Raw genomic sequence first — 8,189 nt, forward strand, 5'->3', positions numbered from 1 at the left:
CATCAGTTCTCATCAGGAGTTTTAGTAAAGGAGATATTCATACACAGTCATACCCTAGTTCCAGTCATGAAGTGAATTCATGATGTTATTGTCAAAGGTAGCAGGTGTTTGTTTTCCTGAACACTTTCTCTGTCTTCCATTGTTCGGACAATCAATTGTTCTTCAATTGTTCGGTCAATCAGTGTTTATTTGATGCTGTGCTGATAGAGTTTTATAGATGATATTGCACACTTGAAATGCATGTCTTCATGGTGTTATTTTGTGAGTTTGAAACATTTACATTGTGTTGTATAACATTTTGGTCAGCTTTTTCCAGTGTTCTCTGAAAGACATACTGTATTTCCTGTTTTGTTTTTTAATAAAAGCATTTTCATTTGCATACTGAAAATAGTTAACGATTACAACATAACTGCCCTTTTATTCTTAATTTGGGTACGTCTTTAAATGAGTTTGACATATCAATAAATAATGGAAGATCTTTACAAAATATGCATGTTCATTATGCTTTATATATTTATTTGTTCATTCATTCATTTATTCTTTCTGTTTTTATTCCTTCAAATGGTAGAGAAATTGTAAATCACAGAAACACAAATGTGAACAATTATAACTTTAAAACACAATGTAATATACAATGTAAATTTTAGAAGCACATCATTTGATTAGTAAATATATTTTTTTTTGGTCAAAAAAAAAATTAAAATCTTAAAAATCTGTTTTATATTTAATGAGAGGAATCTATCTGTTGGGTGCTAACTGCGAGTGCTGGGCATGTGCACATCAATATTGCCCAATTTTTGTAAAGCTGAACAACGGAGGAAGGTGTAGACGTTAATAAAACCGAATCTAATAAGTAGCAAATATTATCTTTTGTTAACCGAATCTATCCCTTCAGCCGAAAAACGAAAGACATCTGTCATAAATGGATAAAGAAGTGTGACGCCGCTGCTCAGCTTTGATGTCATTGGCTGTGAATTTTCAGGACAGTCCCATTTTAAACAGCGCATCATGTTAAAAAGTATGTTTTGCTGCTAGCATCACATTAGTAATATATTAAGTCAACAATGAAGTGTCGCTATCTTGAGAAAAATGACATCTTTAGCGAGATCCTATCCCTAACCCTGTGCATAACTTCAATGAACTACAAAAAACAGCCCCCTAGTGTTGCCTTTCCATAGATAGAACGATGGAGGGTTGTGGGTAATGTAGTTTAAAACTTTATTAACGAAACAAAATAAATTATTTATTGTAAGGAAAACTGGATATCTAAATATGTTCATTGTGCAAACATCTATGATATAATTGAGAGGCAGGCTGAAATGTGGTATTTTACAGTGAGCAATATTTAAAATGCCTTTATGCCAGCTTTCCATTTATTTCTGAAAACTGAGTTCAACATTATTTTATCAGCATAGCATAAGTAGTAATCCTGCCCATTTTCTCTTTGATATGTTTATTGGACTCTGATTTACGGCCATTTGAAATGTACAGTTTTGGGCTCTTCCGGGGGGTGGTACTGGGCCCCTGGGGGTAGAAGGGCAGTATAAACCTACATATATGTATTCTCCTCATCATGGACAACAAACTGAGCTGAGGCACATTTATATCTGACAGTTTTCACAGTCCTCTGTTTTCTATTCTTACATCATGACTAGGACAGCTTTTGACAGGACATTGTGAGGCCGTCTGATGAAACATGGAAAAATTAGAAAGAAATTATTTAATAATGAAAATAATAGATTATTTCTTTGAGTTTTGAAGTAAATGGCAATAAATATAATGGATGAACCTGCAACAACTTGCCTTTATCTATTCCTCACTGTAAAGCAGTAATCAAGGACAATGTATACACATTGTGATACTTCACTATTACACAAGGACAAATTCATGCAGTGCTAAGAATATATATATATATATGTATATATATATATATATATAAACTAATTAGCAAAAATCAGTGTAAAAATGTCCTCCTCACCCCCGTATCTTCCTCCTCAGGTGCTGGACATCAGTAATGTGCATGCTCTTGGTTTGAATACAGTACAAGATCCACGTTGATCATTCCTGCTACATTCTCAGTTATCCCTCAAGTGTTTGTAACAATAAAGCCCATCTTGTAATGCAAAATAATTAATATCCTAACTCCCTTTCTTACACCAAAAAATTGCATATTTGTTATTAAAATATAAAAAATAACTTTCTGGTGCACTGATGTCCCAGATGTAATTAATCTGATCAAAAATGTTTATGACTGAAGTAAAAAATAATCCTAACAATTAATATGTAGTTTTTCCAAGTCTAAAGTAAACACATATGAGCCTACCTAGTAAAATGATGTGTTTACCAAGAATCTTCAGAACACAATATTCACCATTTTCATTTTATTGAAGCATACACTATAAAGTTGATAAAGTAGCATCAAGACAAATAAGATTCAAGGAAAATAATTATCAACAAAAATACATTAACCTCATATATTAATCAGTTCACACAGATGAGTGATGAAATGTCCTTAAAAGTCACACAGTCCCATCCAGTCAACTGTGATACATGTAAGACATGTGATACTGTTCCAGAAAATAATGATTCCTTATCATCACATCTAAACTGGTTTCATCTCCCCATCGTGATCTTCTTCTCTCGTGTCTGGAAACAGTTTGTGGTTGATATCCAGCACTGATGTGGTGTAGCTTGTTCTCAGCCAGAGGATCTCTCAGTCCTGAGATCCCAGACCTGGTCAAAGTGAAACAAACAATCCAGATGAAGTTGTTTAATGGACAGAGAGCTCAGCTTATGTTCTGTGTGATTGTAGCAGGGTGAGCAACTATGACCCTTGTAGTACTGTACACTTACCATTCTTCAAGCTGCTTTAAGATCTTTTGAGAAGCTTTTTCTCTGAATACAATTTACCACATCCTCTTCTTTCACTTCTTTCAAGAGCATCATTTGGTCAAAACCCCTCATTTGGCTGATGAGATCATCTGTACAAATTAAAATACTGCAATAAATATTTCATTCTGCAAGAATTAAGAAAATGTTACAGAGGCAAAGGTCTTGCTCATGAGACTGCATTAGCATAGTTCTCAGAGACTCTAGAGTTGATCTACTGTTGCAGTAAATGTGTCTTTTTCCTCTTGAATCTTTCTCCAAAGTTCCTGACTTCTCTCACAAATGTGTTTTAGTCTGTGCAGTGTAAGGCCTGGCTTCAAACCAATCAACTAACAATTCACAATTTATAACATAACATTTACAAAACAATGAAATAATGTCAATTGGTGTTTATATCAACTAAACCAATTTCATGACACTTGTCTGCTTTTAAACAGGTGGTGTGTTTTTAAAAACATAAGATTAAAAATGTCCAGTCACACTTTGCTAACATGCTGTAATTGTAATAGTATAAAAAAAAATCAAGGCTGACATGACCATTCCTGTGAGAGATCATCATAAAGTGCTGTAACACATAACACAGCATTGTTTCAACACACACATACCAGAGGACTTCTGTCTTTGTTTGGGCTCAAGATGGCCGTCTTCATTCCTCATCCTGGGCAAGTCATTTCCTTGGTCTTCCTTCTCTTCTGTGAAACAAGATAATCTCTACTTACTCTGTGTGCAATTAATATTGCTCATTAAACATATAATTAAGTTAATTTAAAGTAAGATTCAAACCAGAGCATTTGATGAGTAAATGTTGATTCAAAAATGTTTTAACCAAATGTACCTGGGAAGAGCTGATCATGGCAAGATTTGCTGAGAGTCAGTTATAGCTCTTTTAGTTTTTCGGAAGGTGTGTGAGGGTTGGCTCACCAAAAACTTCTGAAAAAGAAGAACAGCATTATCTGCAAACAATCCTGTAAGACAGAAAGGAAGTAAATATTAATTATGTGCAACTTGTACATTACACTGGCTTTTGTTTAGACCATAAAAGCAGCCTCTGTAAAGATGCTGTGTAATTAAATGTTAAATGCATGCATTATTAAAAGCAAGTAATTAATAGCAAGCTATAGTCATATGAATTCTTTTGATAGTGTCAGATGAGACAGTCCTGGGGCTTGTACAATATCATACAAGTGATGTGCAACTGTGTTTAGGGTTCTTTTTTAAGACTTTGACCCTGTCCAGATACCCACACTTGCAGTCTTGGCCACTTGAGAGTGTGTGTACGTGACAGTGTGTGCACAAGACTGTCCCCGGTCTTAATAATGCCAAAGCACAGCATCCTTAACACACACTAAACCTCTCCAATACTGCTCCGGAGCACTATACAACGCTTAGTGTATCCCATCATGCATCATGTTTTGGAATAAATCGTCAAGACTTTTTGCCGAGATCTCACAAGAGGTCACGGAAAGCTGTTCAATGTACAGTATGTGAAATATTGATAATTAGATATTAAAAATCTCTGTAAACACATAAGAGTGTCCCATAAGGCAGTTGCTCCCTATCCTGGTTCTGGAGAACCCCAACACTGCACATTTGAGACGTCTCCCTGATCAAACACACCTGATTCAGATCATCAGCTCATCAGTGAAGTCTCCAACACCTCAAAAGTGTGTTTGTCAGATAAGAGAGACACCAAAACCGTGCAGTGCTGGGGTTCTCCAGGACCAGGATTGGGAACCACAGTCATCAGGTCATGAAAACCTAGGCCAAATACAGGAAAGACGTCAAATAATTAATCAAGTGGTCAAGTGCAAAGATGGCAAGTGTGAGAAAACAACACATGCTGTACAAATGATAACAGCAGGAATGTTTGATAAAAGGGTAAAACTATCACAGACTTACTGCTGCAAATGTCTGCCTCCGCAGCTTTCTGTCTTCTCCATTTCTGAAGGAATACTTCTCCAGAAACACCACTGGGCTGACTGCTTCCTTTACGTCTTTTCAGCTAAAAATAAAAATAATAAAAAAGGGGAGAGAAAATAAAATTGAATTATATACAGATTGTTAATAATGATCTGTGAGCAAAATATTTAGATATAAACTGACATGAATGAACTGCAAGATGGAAAAATACATTTTTTGTATTATTTAGTTTTAATTTGTTTTATTTGATTTTTTTTTGGATTTACATTAAAAGGTATTAAAAGCATGGTACAGAACATATGATAACTGTGATATCTGTCATATAAAAGCACATAAAAACATTAACATTACAGAACATAGCTGGTTTGGTGATTATTGTATTGTTGTATTGATTACTAATATACCATAGTAAAACTACAGTTACTGTGGTAAAAACATGGTAAATGTCCCGTTTACTGTGTTTTAACTTCACATTTCATTTATTACTTTTGTAAGTGTCGTGATAAACACGATTTTACTACAAATACAACATAATTGAACCTGAAATTAAGAAGGTCTATGGCACGTCACGTGACCGATAGAGTTTAATCACACTAATTAGCAGCTGTGTTCATTTAGTTAAACGCAATGAAACTCAAAGACAGCCGCGGATGACCGATATAATACAGCGATTAAACATATGGTGCTAATCTGAGTAATAAAGAAGACAGAATACATTTTATAAAAGGCATTAAAAGAGCGTATTTACGACTACTCACCCAAACAGTGGAACTGACAGCAAGTATCGCGATGTGTGCTGAATGAGACTTCTTGAACTGAAAGCAATGAAGGTCGTAGGGCGTCGATATTTCGACGCCGAGAGTCACATTTGGCGTCATAAAAGTGACGCTAGGGGCGCTTGACCATGCTTCGGTTTTTGACGCCTTTGGAGTGAGAATGGGTTGATGCTACCCACATCTATTTGTGTTTAGTTTACTAGTTATGCTTTTTGTTGATTTCTTTCCATGGAACCTGAAATATCCTTTGTGTGTGTGTGTGTGACAGTACCTCTCTGAGAGACAGAAATGGAGAGAAAAAGAAAGAGGGATGACAGCTGTGTGTATGTTATCTAGTGAGAAATGGGAAGTTTGGGGATGTAAGTCTGCTGTGAGCCGTCGGTCCCCGGGTCTCTCATCACAGACCTCCTGACAGCAGAGATGTGACCAGCGCAGAGATCATCCCTCGCTGCTGAAGAATATAATCCAGCCTGACCGTTTCACAGCCCTGCTGAACTAGTTTCTCACAGCAGGTCAAGGGATTCGGAGACGGCTTCTTCTCCAGCTGCTTTAAACATGAGTCCTCAAGATAACCAGCACACTTCTACTGATGAAGGCACAACCTGCTAGTAACCAGTCATCTTTTCTTCACAGCTTCAATACATCGAATATACATTACTAAACAAAACTCTTGTTGAAGATTCAGGGTTTAAAATAATTTGCCCTCATGCAAAAAAATACCCTTTTTCAATGGAGAAAATTTGGATAGGTGTCAAAATATCAATCAAAAACATTATCAACATTATTTTTCTTTTCAAGGATGTCAAATTGATAAAAAATATTTCTATTGTTAGAAAATACTTCTATTTTGATCTTTTTATTCTTTTTATTCTATAACTTATATTATTATTTATTATTTATTTATTTATTTATTTATTCTTTTTATTTTTATAACTTTTTATTCATCAAAAATATAAAAAAATTTAAATCCTCAGGTTCAACATTTCCAATGTTTCAGCACTGATAATAAATCATCATATTTTCATGATTTCTGAAGATCATGTGACACTGAAGACTGGAGGAATGATGCTGGAAATACAGCGGAGCATCACAGAAATACATTAATAAACACATTAAAGTATATGAAAATATAAAAACATAATTTTAAATTGTTATAATATTACACAATTAGATTTTTTGATCAAATGAATGCTTTTTTTACTCTTTCTGGTCAAATAAATGCAGTCTTGACGAGCAGAAGAGACTTCAAACAAACAAACAGACAAACAAAACCACAGCTTCCAATAAATAATAAAAACGATCATATAAAATACAATAATTAATATAATCATAAAAGTAATATATTTATACAATTTATAAACAACTTTTCCACTCACAAAGCACGAGTAAATGGAAAGTACAATTTTGAAGTAGAAAGACTATCAAATCAAATCAAATCAAATAAATGTTCAACATAAACCAAAAAAAATTATAAATCCTGCACAGGCCTCAAACTTTCTAAGTAACTACATATCTTTAACGTTTAAGACCTTTTTTGAAGTATCAAGACTGATTTTTTTTCTTAAAATACAGTCCAAAAATATTTATTTGCAAGTTTTTAAAAAAGTATATATTTTTTACAGTATGTAGATATATATTTAGTGTAATTTGTTACTGTATTTGTTGTGCAGTGTTATTTAGTGTCAAGATCCTAGTCTTATTAATATTTTGAACAAGTTTTTATATTTTTTTATTTTCCATATTTTTATTTTATTCAAGTTTTAGTCAAGTGTTTTTGTTATGTGTTTTGTCCTTTCACTGGTTGTTTGAATATGTCTATATAGTTTTTATTGAAGAAATTTATTAAGCATTTAGATATGATTGTACAGTGCTGTGACTGTAGAGTAGTGCATAAGAAAAGTTCTAGAAATGCTTCATTCATTCATATATATATATGTTTGTGTGTATGTATATGTAATATATTTACAGACTTGTCTGTTTTAGGCCCTAGTAAGTTAACACAATAAACGTGACAATGAAACGTTTCTGTGCTGCTAACTAAACCAAACGGTGGAGGAATACGAGTGTTGTTCTGAAGGAAAGCTGGAGCAGTCTGTGTGGGTTTGGAGCGCTCTTTGTTTGTGTTTGTGAGGAACGGCTGGGGGCCGCAGGTATAAAAGAGCTTCAGATTTGGGGAGAGAGTCTGACAGCATGTTGGGACCCTGAGCACCGCTCATATTCATCTGAAAGACAACAGAGACCTCCTGACAGAACGAAACCACACACAAAAAAATGTTTACATCCCAAAAACACAAAAAAGCAAATCATATCAATCTTGCGTCTTTTGATCACACTTTGTTTGTGCTTTTGTCAGATGGTAAGTGGGGAATTTACTCCAGATATTTAGAGCGGATTCTCAACATGTAAAGGCTTTATAAATAAAGTGAGGATGTTACACAGATAATACGGAGGTCACAGTATGACAGTGCTAATGAACAACCAGAACTTAACGAAGTCCTTCAGCGCCTGCTCAGTCCCTGTGCAACAGAGAACATCTTCCAGTCTGGTTCCAGTTCCTCAATAGAGCTAGTTGTTTGTAATCGGTATGTAACAGCTGTAACAGTA

The 8,189-nt window shown here is 34.6% G+C and overlaps 1 long non-coding RNA gene across 1 annotated transcript; it reads right to left on the bottom strand.

Moving 5' to 3' along the window:
* Nucleotides 1–2,366: 2,366 nt before the first annotated feature.
* On the bottom strand, nucleotides 2,367–3,588 carry LOC132154325 (uncharacterized). The gene is made up of 3 exons (XR_009437151.1): nucleotides 3,495–3,588; nucleotides 2,854–2,981; nucleotides 2,367–2,733 (listed from the first exon to the last, which is right to left on the bottom strand). It is a non-coding gene; the product is annotated as an uncharacterized LOC132154325 (long non-coding RNA).
* Between the last annotated feature and the right edge of the window lie 4,601 nt (nucleotides 3,589–8,189).

Source organism: Carassius carassius, chromosome 12 (genome assembly GCF_963082965.1).
Source record: "Carassius carassius chromosome 12, fCarCar2.1, whole genome shotgun sequence".
NCBI classification, from domain to species: domain Eukaryota; kingdom Metazoa; phylum Chordata; class Actinopteri; order Cypriniformes; family Cyprinidae; genus Carassius; species Carassius carassius.